The 15,781-nt window shown below is 38.6% G+C and overlaps 1 long non-coding RNA gene across 2 annotated transcripts; it reads right to left on the reverse strand.

The window, feature by feature from the left end:
- Positions 1-5,908: 5,908 nt before the first annotated feature.
- On the reverse strand, positions 5,909-11,419 carry LOC124882467. Of its 2 annotated transcripts, none has more exons than XR_007041911.1 (4): positions 11,272-11,419; positions 9,517-9,612; positions 7,588-7,742; positions 5,909-6,881 (listed from the first exon to the last, which is right to left on the reverse strand). It is a non-coding gene; the product is annotated as an uncharacterized LOC124882467 (long non-coding RNA). The 2 variants fall into 2 exon arrangements; XR_007041910.1 differs by having other exon boundaries at positions 7,542-7,742.
- Positions 11,420-15,781: the final 4,362 nt, after the last annotated feature.

Here is a 15,781-nt window from a genome sequence, read left to right on the forward strand (position 1 = left end):
CCCAATATCCACTCTTAAGTATGGTGGAGGATCTGACATGCTCCGGTGAACTGGTCATTTTGAATAATTATCTCAAGCAATTAACCAGAAAAGTGAAAATGGGCCATCACTGGATCTTTCAGCAGGACAGTGATCCAACCCCAATGTCCAAATCATCACAGAGATCACTCACCAAACACCAAATCAACCTTCTTAAGAACAATTAAATCTTAACACTAGTTTTTGGGGCTATTTGTTGTTTAATTTTCTTTAGCGTTAAAATTCTTAGTTTTTTTATTATTGTTATTATCTTTTGGTTAATGTTAAATGGGGTTTATGTTTTTTTTTTTTTGGGCCATCAGGTGCGAATTTGCATAAATAGGTCAGGTGGGATGGTCAGATGGGCTGCACGGTGGTGCAGTTGGTAGCACTGTTGCCTTGCAGCAAGAAGGTCCTGGGTTCGATTCCCGACCGGGGGTCTTTCTGCATGGAGTTTGCATGTTCTCCCCATGCATGCGTGGGTTCTCACTGGGTACTCTGGCTTCCTCCCACAGTCAAAAGACATGCCTGTTAGGTTTATTGGTAACTCTAAATTGCCCTTAGGTGTATGAATGAGTGTGTGCATGGTTGTATGTGTGTTGCCCTGCGATGGACTGGCAACTTGTCCAGGGTGTACCCTGCCTCTCGCCCATAGACTGCTGGAGATAGGCACCAGCTCCCCCGCAACCCACTATGGAATAAGCGGTAGAAAATGACTGACTGACTGAAATGAGGTCAGGTGGGATGGTTCTGAGAGGGCACCATGGGTCAAACGTTTTTTTTTTTTTCTACCAGGGTGAGGAGAGGCTGCAGATGGTCATGGCTGTCTGTATGTTTGCCAACAATGGTGAATAAATCAACTGAAACGCATCCTTTAGTATAGACAATGATTATTTTATTTGACCCGCGAAAAGCTTAACTTCTGATGGTGCCGGAATGGCCATTTGATTTGTTTTGTTAAAGGCTAAGGACAAATAGCCATTACATCAGTTCAATTAATGTACTTTTATGTACGTTCTAAGATTTTCAGCATGAAATTATTCAGCTGTAATAAAAGATGACGTTATTTTCAGGCTTTTTGCACACCCTTGGCATGGGTGTCAGTGAATGTGCAAAGACACTGTAACACGAATGTTTCAAATATTAGATTTTTACTTTTCTGGACACCTAGTTACTGATACATATTGATATTACATACACTGAAAGACATCTTTAAAGAAGTCCTCCGATGGATTGGCAACCTGTCCAGAGTGTACCCTGCCTCTCGACCTGGAGATAGGCACCAGCTCCCCCGTGTGTCCCACTATGGAATAAGCGGTATTGAAGATGAATGAATCTTTAAAGAAATCTTTAAAATTTTTTGATATTTTTTTATTACTTTTCCAATTTTTTTTCAACAGTTTTTATTCACTTAATTTACTATGCATTTTAACGATTTGGGAAAACTTTTCTGATTCAGATGTTAATTCAAGTTAAATGGATGCAGACCTGTGGATCTATTTTTATTATTTTAGTTTTGAAGTCCATTTTAGTTTACTCCACATTTATTAAATAACAAAGTCCCGTTTAAAACAACATTTGTATGTGTTTTGTTTAGGGTTACATAAAACACAAAACACACAGCAGAGATGTCATGTTTACTTTATTTGACGCGGTTTTTCATGTCCAGTCCTTTTTTTCAATCCGAATTTTAAAATGCGTATAGGAAGTGGCATCTTTAAAAAGCTAAGCTATAACATTTATACAGAAACTATACAAAGAATAGTGTAGTATACAAATACTAATAGTTTTTAGTATAGTTTTTTGCCATTTACTCTTACATCATGGTGGAGTGAGTCTATTATTGAACGACTGTGATTGTCCAGCATGTGGGTGTGTAGTGCTGTCCAGAGTTGTCATTAACTTGGACAACATCCTCTCTTTTGACACGTCCATCAGAGAGTTCAGTTCCACCCCCTTGTTACTGGCCTTGCGAATCAATTTCTTCAGTCTGCATCCACCACCCTTAGTCTCCAGCAGAAAGGATGGCACATCATTGAACATCTTGAGGACTGTCTGCCAGATGAAAAGGTGACTGTTGTCTGAGTTAAGGGGAACATTGGACAGTTCTTTACTACCCACTATCACATACTGCTTGGCCACAGAAACACCTCCGCAACTTATTCTTTAAATGTACACCACAGGCAGCCTGAGGAAACAATTTCAATTAACACCCCCCTCTGACCCTAGGTGTTTTAATTAAAATTCCCTGAATCAAGCAGTTATTACTATAATGAAAAGAACATGTAAAATGAGAGGTTTCATTGACTTCCTGTCATAATTATCTTTTCTTTTTTCATTGCAACATCTTAGTAGTTTAGAGTCTAAAGTTCAAGCATACTAGCATTAGCATATGAAGTGCCAACGGTTTAGACCCTTGTCATCCCTTGTAGTGTCTTGTAGATTGAGCAACTTAACTTAAGCAGTAAATGTACTGTACATGATGTAGCACTGCTATAGAGGAGGGCAAAAATACAAAAGCACCCAGCTTAATATGAATCTCCCATCCCTTCTGTTGCTTACACACAAGGTAGTGTTAGCAGTGTAGCACAGCTAGCTGTCACAGGAAATCAGAAAAGCAGCAGAGCAAAACCTCCATGAGCCAGTGTTTCAAACCTAGGCTTGGGGACAGCCAAAAGCAGATGGTTAGCTGCTCTAAGGGCCCATGAAGGAAGAAAAGGCAAGTCAGACAGATACGGGAGAGGAAGACCATTTAGGAATTTACAAGCCAAAAAAAGGTTTGATGACAGAACTGGTGAGGTTGGTCATTTCTGTGTGTTCCAGTGAGAAGATGAGCAGCAGCCTTTAGAACAGGCTGGAGACATGAAAGGGTGACCTGACTGACCCCAGCATGAAGTGCATTGCAGTAGTCAGGATGAGTTGTGATAAAGGCATGTATTATTCTCACCTTGCCTCCGCAGAACGTTTGCTATTTGGTTTTAACTGAAAGAAGCTTTTCTGAGAAACAGATTAGATAACAAAGGTTGGGAAGAGGGGTGTGTGTGAAACTATTAGGCCTGCCTAAAAAATTATGTGGCATCAATGCCTTTAAGTCACCTAGGCACTTTAAAAACAGCAGAAGGAGCATGAATTATCTGGTGTTTGAGGCAGGTAAACCTGGCAGGCACCTGCACAGCAGTGGAAAGACAAAATATTTTTATGAATAGACCCTCGTGGAATAGGGGGAGAGAAAAAAGGAGAGGCCCAAGGATAGAAGCCCTGAGGAACACCACTGGAAAGAGATGGAAAAGAATAAAACTTTAACACAAAAAACATTTGGTAACTAACAATGTCAATCAATTTCTGTTGTCTTTCCTATTTTGAAAAATGGCTAAATAAGCAGTGTCTCTGTGTCATATCATATTAATAGACCAGGGAAAAATAAAGTCAACAGTTACTAATTTATACACTGTGATCAATTTAAACAAATGTTATAAAGTTAAAGTCATTTTATTAGAATAGTTAGGGGTGCCGTTAAGAGTGGGGCTGGACTTCTGGTAAAAACAATTATTTCGTAAAATGGGATTATTTTTACTCTACTGATCAAAAGTACTTAACATAAAAGTTGAATTTGTTTCTAAATTGTAAATATTGCTACTGGAATATGGTTAGGGTAGGATTAGGGGTGAATTTTCTTTCCACCAGAATTTAATTCATTTGTGACGGCTGCGTTGTATTTTCTGCAATATATTACAAACTGAATATTTTCCAAGCAGGAAGTTTAAAGAAAATAAGACAGAATGTCCCTTATTCCTCAATAATATCAACCTCATCAATATGAAAAGCCCATTAATAGTGAAAAAACAAAATGCTTATTGAGTTTCTATGTTGATTTAAGTCTTGTTTCCCTCTTAATCTCGAAATCACTGCTCACCTTTAGTTGCTTATTCTTTCACTTTACAGGATAAATCAGTGATTAAAGTAACCACATCACCTATGCATGAGTGAAACGGCTCTGAAAAAATGCCACAAGGATGATGATAATTTTTGCCAGTAAGCGTTTTTTAAACTAACTTCAGAGCTCATTTTTCATCCTGTGGCGTGCGTGCTCATAAATCTTTGTAAAATGCTGAGAAAACTATAAAGACAAATATGCAGCTGTCTGCGAAGCATCCATAAATAGATAAAGCCAGCTGCAGCTGCAACGTGACAAAGATTAGTTTACTCCAGTGTTACCATGAACATGGGGAACCTGTCTGTTTATACAACAACAGAGAACTGTCAACTGCATTTTGGAGTTGATTAAAGATGTGTGATGAATTGGATCTATTCTAAATAATGACAAGGTCATGTTCTGATTAAATATTAATAGATGGATGCTTCCATCCTTTGAAACCTCCGTAATTTCAAACGATATAGTTATTGAAAACACATACCCTGAATATTTCGTTGTTTGATTTAATTTTGCAGAATTAAGTTAATATGATTCAAAGGAAATGACCATATTACTATAACAGTGAAGGCAAAATGCTAAACAATTTTTAACGAGACACAGAAAAACAACAGGGTCATTGCATTGTTACTGTCTCAAAATCTTTCTTTGGTAAAAAATAGCTTATCCACGTGTAGAAACTGGAATCAATAACAGCACCAACAAAGCAAGACCTGAACTTGCCGCATTTATTCTAATATGCAACACATGACAAAAAAAAGTACCATCTAATATTTAGTTTTTCATGAAGCTAAGTGGAAAAAAAAGCAAAATTGTAGAAGTGAGATCAAATGTACTGCAAGTAAGAAAAAGGGCAAATCAGCATTTGTTTATCTCCATACCACTGCCAAAACTTATAAAATGCATTAAAGTCGGGGTGTCTCACTTGGACAAACACCACAGAGCTCTGCTGCGTGTGGACTGAAGATACAGACTTTTTCAAGCAGCCTCATACACATTTTATGAATCATAAGTCAGAGCAACTCATGTGGGTGAACACGCTTCACACTTGGCTGAAAATAAGAAATACAAAGAAAGCCCAGCATACCTACAGTAGCTCTGCATTTACATCATGTAATTTCACTAGAGGTTGAATCAAGTAGAATTCGTAAGGCGAAATCAACCAAAACATAAATATATTAATTAAAGAAAACAAAAATAATTTTTCACATAAATTACATGCTTCAATGTCCTTTGTTTGTATTGGAAACAGAGCAACAGAGACAAACACAATAAAATGTATAAAGCTCATTTATCTACTTCTATAATTTCATTTGATGTGTTTTCATAAAGCATGTTGATATGTGGTTACACAGGGGCCTTGTTAGTGTGACAGCGAGGTCCTTATATGCAGGTTTTACAAAATAGCAGACAGAGGTTTTAAAAGACAAAGGAATGCACTCAGTCTCTGCACATGCACTTGTCCTTGCTCAAAACAAACATTACAAACAGATTTGTTTATTGTTTCTGTCTAGACTTTAGGGAACAAGGTGGTGTGACTGCAGAATACAGACTATTCAGTATTCTGCAACTTGACAGTTGATACTGAAATCTGTTCCACCAGCCCCCATGTGATAGTTAAAAGGATAAAGCTTTGGAAAATGAATGCATGTAAAAAGATATAAATCTTGTAAACACATGTAAAATTATATAAATCGTAGGTATTCTATGCTTTATTGTACAGATATTTAATTCAAGTCGCTATTAAACAAATATTCCTAACTTTCTTCCCTACAGTAAGTTCCAAAAAAGCTGACGTGAGCAAAATATAGGAAAGGTTTGTGCTTAAACACAATGTTTCCCTTTAGATTTATAAAGTATTTTAAAATGTATTCATGCACAGTGTAAAATATCACTAGCAGTTGACAGACTGGAATAGTTTCAGTGTGTGAAGGTTTGGATGTTAAGGCTAATCTTTGACCTGAAGTTTTGTATGAGTTAATACTCCACATGAAGTGGAGACTTCCTAGTATGTGGAAGTTTAAATTTAATCATTTACAACAGTGACGCTAAAATTAATATGGAACATTAAAGACTTCAGGGGTCTTCTTTGCAAATTTTTAGCTTTTCTGTTTTCTTCAGAGAGGCTAATCTTGTCTCGACAAAACAGACATTATTCTGAGGACCACTTTTTTTTATTTCTTCGGTACATTTAGGACAATTCAGGCTGCATTTTGCACAATTATGTAAGAAAATCTCCATAAGATTCTCCAGGAGGCCTCCCGAGCCGGCTAAATAATTGACTATCTTACAGACAGACCATAGTTTGAGAGTCTAAAGGCTTGTGAGTCTCCACCAGTGGTCAAATGCAGAGGAAGACTCCTCGGGGAACCTTACTGTTCCTCCTCAGTCTGTATGTCCTGTCATCCACAGAAATACTAGTGATCCACCTCTGTGACATGATGTGGGGACAATCATCTCATCTTTATTCTGAACAAGTCAAAAGAGCTGGTGTGGATTTTAGAAAGGCCAAGAAAAAGATGGACAGAGTTTTTTTATTCTGGGAAAAAAGATGGAGGTGATGCAAGACAAAATATACCACAGAGTTCACTACTAACGACTGGACTTAAATACAACACTGCGGTTGTTTACAAGAACGATTTTACTTCTGGCTTAACTAACAGTGACACACTGTTTTGTGTGCTGTGTGTTGTGGCAGCAGCATCAAAAGCAGTTCATCAGTGAAAGTGAACAAACTGGTTAAAATTAGACTGTCTCTGTGATGGGGAGCTGAAAGTGAAAGAAGGTTGCTGCACGTAACGAGCTGCTGCACGTAACAGTCCTCAACACACTCTGCACAAGATGAACCAATGGAACATAATCAGTCTTCTGACTTCTTCAAATTGACTCGAGTAGGAGTTGGTACATGATGTTATCTCTGTCACTGAAGATCCTTGAAAATACATGGAAAACACACCTTTTCAACCTCTTTTTAGTTATTCTTATTTTTTAGAAAGTTCCTGGGATTTACAGAGTGGTAACTTAATCTCCTCTTGGATTTAAAGTAATTCCTAAATAAAATTAATGAAAATTAATAAAAGGAACCTGCAGCACCATTAGGTCATAAATGTTTTGACTTTCATAGGTTATTTTTAATCATTTTTACCAAGGTCAATCCATTTGTAGTTCATAAATCTTTCTAAGTGCATGATACTGGACAACAATAACTACCTGGCTTCACAGAAAAATGTAAAATGTCTGGTTTCAAGTTGCTTCTTTAGCCCAGCATATCTTTCAAAGAAGTATATTTAATTATGTTTTGTCAAATCTGGACCACTTTTGTGTTTTGCATACATGGGCCTTAAAATTGTTGTCACCTCACAACCACAAACGTCAATGTTTAAAAAAGCATTCCCATGCCTTGGTCTCTCCTGTAAAGTTCTAATAAAATGCATTCACATTCTGGGCAATAACATGTCAAAATTCAATAATATTCAAACACTATAAACACTTTTGCAAAGCACTGTATGAAAAGAAATCGTGTAATATGTGTAAGTCAGTGTAAGCCATGATGTTTTCAGAAGCCTGATCTCTTAGTTATTAATGCACAAACCTGCGTGAGTCAAGGATGAAAAGTGTTGTGTGCTAATACAACATACATAGTGGAACCTTTTAAGAAATAACCCTGAAGAAAACCATCCAGATCACACAGATGCAGACGATAAAATCAAAATCACATGTTGCCTGTGGGATGGCAGGTCCTGCAGAGAAGGTAGAGGGAGCTTTTTCTGGGGATTTGGAGGGATATTGTTTTCTGTTGAACAAGAATAAAGCATTACAAGACTGCTGTATATGGTTTATGTCACACAGACAGGCTGACAATTTCTATTTTAACTTTATACTATAATCTTAAATTAAAATTATATCAAATAAACAAATGAATAAATGAAAACTGAAAATAATTTCCATTTAAAGCCCCACATATTTTTGGGCAACCCTGATAAAGATGTATAAAGACCTGAAATGAAGTAAGCTTTTACTGCAGTACCACAATCAAACTTGTTTTTGTGCCCCAGATGAAACACATTTGCACTCCTAATAATTCCTCAAAAATAGATGTTATTGACAACATCCATCCATTTTTGATACCCGCTGCTTCCATACTGGGTCACAGGGGAGCTGGTGACTTCAGCAGTCTACGGACAAGAGGCAGAGTACACCCTGGACAGGTCCCCAGTCCATCGCAGGGCAACACGGAAACACACAGGACAAACAACAATGCGCACACCCATTCACACCTAAGGACAATTTAGAGAGATAAATTAACCCAACAGCCATGTTATTGGACTATGGGAGGAAGCCAGAGTACCTGGGGAGAACCCACGTATGCACAGGGAGAACATGCAAACTCCAAGCAGAAAGATCCCCGGCCAGGGGTCGAACCGAGGACCTTCTTGTTGCATGGCAACAGTGCTACCAACTGTACCTCAAGTGAGGCAAATGAGTGTTGATCTTCGGAAGTCAGGAAATGCCTTAAAGAAATTAACCAATATGGATTTTTTTTACGATGACACAGTCACTGAAATAAGCCAGTTGCTGGTTTTGAAGATGTTGATCAAAATTCTATTCAGCCATACCTTTTACTCAAATTGTGAGAGAGTGTTGCCTCAAACATGATAATGGGCGGTTTCTGTTAAATTGTGTAAAAATGGACAAAAAGCAAACAGTGAGAGTGATATATTACAACATGATCGATCAATAATTTCTAACAATTGCACAATCTTTTTTTGAGACTGTAGAGTATTGGCAGCACAGTATGGCGTTTCAGTTTCTGCATCTTATATTTGTATTCTTTCTTTAACTAGATCGTTATGCTCCGAGTTGCCCAGAGCAATTTGGATTTCCATTTTACTCTGTTTAAATTGAAACCCCTGAGTGGTGTTTCCAGAGCAAAACCAAATGTCACCTCCAAATGAGAGTGAAAAACAGTGCTTTTGTGTTCTGATCCTGCAGAGAGTTTGACAAATACAGGCAGACTGATGGATGGCCACACAGTCTTTGTGTTCAGCTGGATGGCTGCAGGGTGACACCTGCCTGGAAGAGTGGCCAAGGGTAAGACTAGCTGGGAGGAAACCTGAAGCCCAAAAAAGACACACGGGTAGACTGGATATTCTTTTAGGGCGAATAAAAAAATTTATTGTTTAACTCAACCATATGTGTATGTTAACCATCAATTGTACTTATTTCATCAATGGACATGGGAAAAATCAATTAATCAACCAGTAAACCAGGGTACATACAGTAAAAGGGAATAATTATTGCACCAACACTGCTTCAGTGGAATTTAGGAAGCAAAGTAACAACAAGGGCCTGGTAATTAAAGTACTTATTTAATTGATCATCATATGTGTGACCAAAGCAAATGTTTGGCAGATTGCTGGTCTACAACATACAGATGTGGAATTAACACAAGATGAAAAAACATCAACAATAACCTCAAAAAAGCAATTGTTGCATCAATCTGGGAAAGATTATATGGCCAACTGCAAAGTATTTGAAGTCCATTATCCTATGGTAAAAAAACGTACATTGACAAGTAGAAATGAAGACAGCTTCCAATCTCTGCAGGAGTGGACATCCTTGCAACTTCTCGACAAAGTCAAACATTGCAATGCTCCGACAAACTGCAAAATACATAAAAGCATAGAATCTAGGAGCTTAAATTACCATTTTAAATAACAGACTTCATCCCCATGCAATTACAAAAGGAGTCATATAATATGGAGGGTTTTGACTGGTTGGCAGTAAAAAGCCTTTATTCTCTTTAAAGGATATCACAGCTTGACTTACAATTTGTTTGCTAAGATGCATCGGAATGAACCACAAGTAGAACAAAGTAGAGATGTTTAGCCAGTAGCACAGCAAAAAACAACAACAAAACTGTGTTAGGATACGATCTGATCATATTTAGATTTAATTCTAACACCTCTCAGTGTAATCACTAGGTTGTAAACTCACAAGCCATGACACAATACCCATTACTTATCCAAAATCAAAACCAATATTTGATGGTAAAATAAAATTGATATGTATACAAATGTACTTTGACTTTTCCCTTGCTTTTGGCCTCACTACACAACTTCAAAAAAGCAACATTTTGAGATTGAAAAAAACTTTAATTTAAATAAAATATATTTTTAATTACTAGACTGTACAAATTATTTCTGCTTTGTAATAATTATATATTTTTCCTGCATTATTTGCTATCTTGTATCCTCTTACAAAACATCATGGTTAGAAAACTACACCTTTAAAACCAACCATTGATGAAACAACATTTCAGCTTTCAGCCTTCTTTAATATGGTTCTATCAGCATCCCACATCTTGACCTGACAATATTTAGCAAAACGTATTCAAATCTATCAGATGATGAGGACATATCTTGTCCACAGGTGACCCCATAGATTTTCTGGTTTTGGAATTATTTATGTGCAGTGTTGTTTCTGTGTCAAACACACCATCCAGAGTTATGGTCTAAAAGTTCATGTTTGGTTTTATCAGACCATTTCTTCTTTCACTTCCATTTCTTTGGAAGAAAACGCTTCTGTCTCACAGCTTCTTCAGAGATATTGACAGCCTCCATGACCAGTTTCAGTCTTGTTTTAATTTTTTCTAACATCCACGCTGTCCCATATTTCCACAATCATTGATGACACCCCTTGCTGTGCCAAAGTGTAAATGAAATATTGTGGATTTTTTTCTTCCTTTCCTCCTCACTGATACCTTTTATACAAAAAGATGCTTTTGATCCTTTGTAACCTCACTGCAAACTGTGGATTTAGCTAAAAGATGCAATAGCTGAACTTTATTTCAGGTTCTTCAGATTTACTATAATTTATGGAAGGTGTAAACTCGAGAAGACTGAGTGCTGAAAATAAACCAAAAGGTGCTTTAAAAAGTATTAGTTTACAAGTATCGCATTATTGCAAGCAGGTTACTGCAACTTTTTATTTTTCATAATTTTTCCTGTAATACATTTTTATGTTATTTACTTGAATTTCACAGGAAAAATGTCACATTGTATTTGTAAAAAGTTTTTAAATGGTTTCTCAAAGTATATGTTTTTCACATTAAAAAATGTGTGTGTACTCTTTACAGCCACAATATGGAATAACAAAAACAAAATGACTAACTTTCAATGAGATAATAAGGACTAAAGAGTAGGCATCTAATGTCAGTTTAGATTTCAGAAAAGTGATATGATTTAAAATTATATTGAAACATTGGAAAAAACTGAATACATCTGTAGTAATTTATTACAAAGCTTACATTGTGACCTCACCTGCCTGTCTGTGAAGTGCAAACATCCCATCTTTCTGTTGAGCACGGACTCCCTTAGATGCTCTGTTGGCATGACAACCAGTGACGATTGAAATGGCTGGTCACATGACACAGCCAAGGTTAAATACAGACAAAGCAACAGAACATAATCATCGTTTTCTTTAGGGAACAACTTCACAGCAGACAGCGCAGCAACAAAAGAGATGGTCAATAATAATAATAATGCCAAACAGTCCCAGGGAGGGAGGGATCTCATTCAATGGGTGCCGGAGTCTGACTCCTCTTCAGCTCAACAAAGCTGAGGTGGGTGTATTCTCCAGACTGGCACACCGTGATCCGATAGTGTTACTGAACCACACGCAAACCATGCATTACAGCTCCTTGGGGACGCCATGAGACAAACAACAGGAGGAAAAGTGAGTTCAAACTGGGTAACATCAGCCATCAGAGCCGAGGATGAGCTTGGGAGTCATGGAAACTGAATCTCTTTGAATGAGATGTTGATGGTGCTACATCATGAGGATGAACAGCAGGCCTCGCTAGACAGACCTAGTCCTAAGAGCTGATCCAAGCTGAAGAGTGAGCACCGAGGACAGAAAATAATTCACAATACTGCCTAACATTTGTCCCCTAAGAGTCAAAATACTGAGATAATACACACTTTTTCACACTTTCACATATAGACAGACAGACAGACAGACAGACAGACAGACAGACAGACATTGCCACATTTTTACTGCTATGATTACTCCTCTGCATTTCATCAACTGATGATTATAACTTCTGACATTTATCATGACATTAATGACATTTCGCACCTAATCTCTTCTATTTTCTTTTTTTTTTTTTCTTTTATTCATAAATGATTTGCATAATTTTCTCAGGAGAGAATCTTTGATCCAAGTGAGATTTATGTTTGTTAAATGCTGTAATGTGTAAACTTGTATAACTTCCAAAAATATATCCAAATTTATCCAATATATCCAAATATCCAAAATATTGATGATAATTTTCATCAACAAGGTCTGGTTGTAATATTTTAATCCTGTAAAATAAGGATTTTTCTGGACAATACTGACCAAGTATTAACTAACCAATTAGGCAGGGAGATTGACATTAGTAAATTTCCTGAAATAGTTTATCATAATACTTGAAAAGGGTCTCAGGGATTTAAATCAATATATGACACAAGTACAGATACAGATAATTTAAAATGGTGAGGCTAAAAATATATGATCCATTGTTCAAATAAATCCATAAACAACAATAGCTACATAAAATACTAAAATAATGTATGAAATATACTAACACAACTACAAAAATGTCTTTCGCAAATGAAGGATAAATATTACATACAAATATAACATTTTATCTCCACTGTGTAAATGAGCTGCACTTGTATTGTGCTTTATCAAGTCCCCAGAGACCCCAAAGCGCTTTACACTACAATCAGTCATTCGCCCATTCATACACACATTCACACACTGACAGTGGTAAATTACAATCGGTGCCACAGAGCCCTCTGACCACCATCAGCAACTCCACTGCTCATGAAAGTTTAGATTTTTATAAGCACTTTATAAGCACTTTACTCCGATAGCCCGAAATAAAATTAAGTGCAACCATTTGCATTCAGAATTTATCTGATTCATAAACGATGTCTGCAAATGTGTAATTGAATCTCAGTGTAAGTATAGCAGTTATGTGAAGGCCTCAAAGGTTTGTTGGAGAACATTAGTGAATAAACATGAAGGCCAAGGAATACTGCAGACAGGTTCTCAAGCTTTGACCATCTCATGAGCACTTGTCATGCCACTGGAAAACTTACCAAAAAATGTCCCTCCATCTGAGCCAATAGGCCAGGCAAGCAGAACATTAATCAGAGAAACAGTAGAGGTCTATTGTAACTCTTCAGGAGGTGCACAGATCTCCAGCTCAGTTTGGAGAATCTTTGGCTAGGCCAACTCTTAGTCTTGCAGTTTACAAATGTGGCATTTACAGAAGACTGGCATGAAGAAAGCTATTGTTAAAAGAAAACCATACAAAGTTCAGCATTTGCCTTAAACTATGCCAGGGACATTGTAAATATGTGGAAGAATGGGTTCTGGTCAGATGGGTCCAAAATTTAAATTTCCATCCTACATGTGAAAAACCTTGAACACACCACTGTGAAACACGGTGGTGACCTCCTCATGCAGTGGGGATGCAGTATGGAGTAGACATTCTTTCTCAAGGCAGTTAGCACTTAAACGTACGCTACTGGTCAAAAATGTTAGATACACTTTCTTACTTAATGGGTCTCTTTATTTTCATGACTATTTATATTGTGGATTCTCACCAAAGGCAAAAAAACTGGGAATGAAAAGACATTCTTCATGAGCCTCATGTGGTGATCACCTGTAATGGTTTTCCAAAAAAGTCTTGAATGAACTTCCCAGAGGTTCATTAGGAGATGGTCAAAAGTTAATATTTCACCACAGCAAAGGGCGGCTACTTTAAGGATTCTAAAATACAAAACATAATTAAAGTTCCTTTACAATTTTTGTTTGCTACATAATTGCATATGTGTTCACTGTTTTGATTCTTTCAATGATAATCTACATACAGTGTAAATAGTCATTAACATAAAGAAACCATTTAATGAGGAAGGCATTTTAAAACTTTTGATAGTAGTGTATATTTGTAATGCCTCTGATGGTAGCTCTCATTTTCTTTTTTTCATTTCCCAGATAAATTTGATCTAAACATGAAGTCTATCACAAAGCAATAATCTAAATGTTTTTGAAAAACTTTAAACCAAAGAAATTTTATACACCTAAGCCTGTGTTTTATTGTGTTTTTAAAGCTAGAAGACAATTTTATTTATGTAATATCACTTACCTACACATTGTTTTTTTTGTTTTGGCTTGTTGACATCAGATCTATAATGAACACCATGTTCAAGCGTAAGGGTGTCCATCAGTGCACTTGGCACCAGGACACCCTAGGCAGGAGGTCGATGGTCAACTTTGTTGTCGTATCATCAGACCTTCGGCCGCATGTTTTGGACACTCGGGTGAAGAGAGGGGCTGAGCTGTCCACTGATCACCACCTGGTGGTGAGTTGGATCCGCTGGAGGAGGAGAAAGCCGGACAGACTTGGCAGGCCCAAGTGCATAGTGAGGGTCTGCAGGGAACGTCTGGTAGAGCCCTCGGCCAGGGACATATTCAACTCCCACCTCTGGGAGAGCTTTGACCAGATTCCGTGGGATGTTGGAGACATAGAGTCCGAGTGGACGGTGTTCTCCACATCTATTGCCGATGCTGCTGCCCGTAGCTGCGGCTGTAAGGTCTATGGTGCCTGTCGCGGCAGCAATCCCCGAACCTGGTGGTGGACACCAGCAGTAAGTGACGCTGTCAAGCTGAAGAAGGAGTCCTATCAGCTGTGGTTGGCTTGTGGGACTCCTGAGGCAGCTGACGGGTACCGTGAGGCCAAGCGTGCCACGGCCCGGGCTGTGGCAGAGGCAAAAATCCGGGCCTGGGAGGAGTTTGGTGAGGCCATGGAGAAGGACTGTCATTTGGCCTCAAAGCGATTCTGGCAAACCGTCCGGCACCTCAGGAGGGGGAAGCAGTCCTTCGCCAACACTGTTCATAGTGGGGTTGGGAGACTGCTGACCTCGACTGGTGACATTATCAGGCGGTGGAAGGAGTACTTCGAGGATCTTCTCAATCCTCCCATCACGCATTCCCTGGTGGAAACAGAGGTTGGGGACTCGGGGTTAGACTCTTTCATCACCCAGGCGGAAGTCACCGAGGTGGTTAAAAAGCTCAGCGGTGGTAGGGCTTCGGGGGGGGGGATGAGATCCACCCTGAGTACCTCAAGTCTCTGGATGTTGGGCTGTCATGGTGGAAACGCCTCTTCAATCTCTTCAATATTGCATGGCGGTTGGGGACAGTGCCTGGACTGGCAGACTGGGGTGGTGGTCCCCTTCATAAGAAGGGTGACCGGAGAGTGTGTTCCAACAACAGGGGGATCACACTCCTCAGCCTCCCTGGTAAGGCCTACGCCAGGGTATTGGAGAGGAGAGTCTGGCTGATAGTCGAACCTCGGCTTCAGGAGGAGCAGTGTGGTTTTTGGAACACTGGACCAGCTCTATACCCTCTACAGGGTACCCGAGGGTTCATGGAAGTTTTCCCAACCGGTCCACATGTGTTTTGTGGACTTGGAGAAGGCATTCGACTGTGTCCATCGTGGTGCCCTGTGGGGGGTGCTCCAAGAGTATGGAATCGGTCTGTACAGGTGGAGCAGGAGTTTGGTCCGCATTTGGTCCACATTGCCAGCACTAAGTCGGACCTGTTGCCGGTGCATGTTGGACCCCAGCAGGACTGCCCTGTTATATAATAGTTTGTGTTGATATGTCACAAAAAATCCCAACAAACTGCACAGAAATGTGTGGGTGTGACATAACCAATTGTGAAAAGGTTGCAAGTCACTGTATATGACACGTCAAAAAATTAAAGATATTACCTGTT

Source organism: Girardinichthys multiradiatus, chromosome 15 (assembly GCF_021462225.1).
Source record: "Girardinichthys multiradiatus isolate DD_20200921_A chromosome 15, DD_fGirMul_XY1, whole genome shotgun sequence".
NCBI classification, from domain to species: Eukaryota; Metazoa; Chordata; class Actinopteri; order Cyprinodontiformes; family Goodeidae; genus Girardinichthys; species Girardinichthys multiradiatus.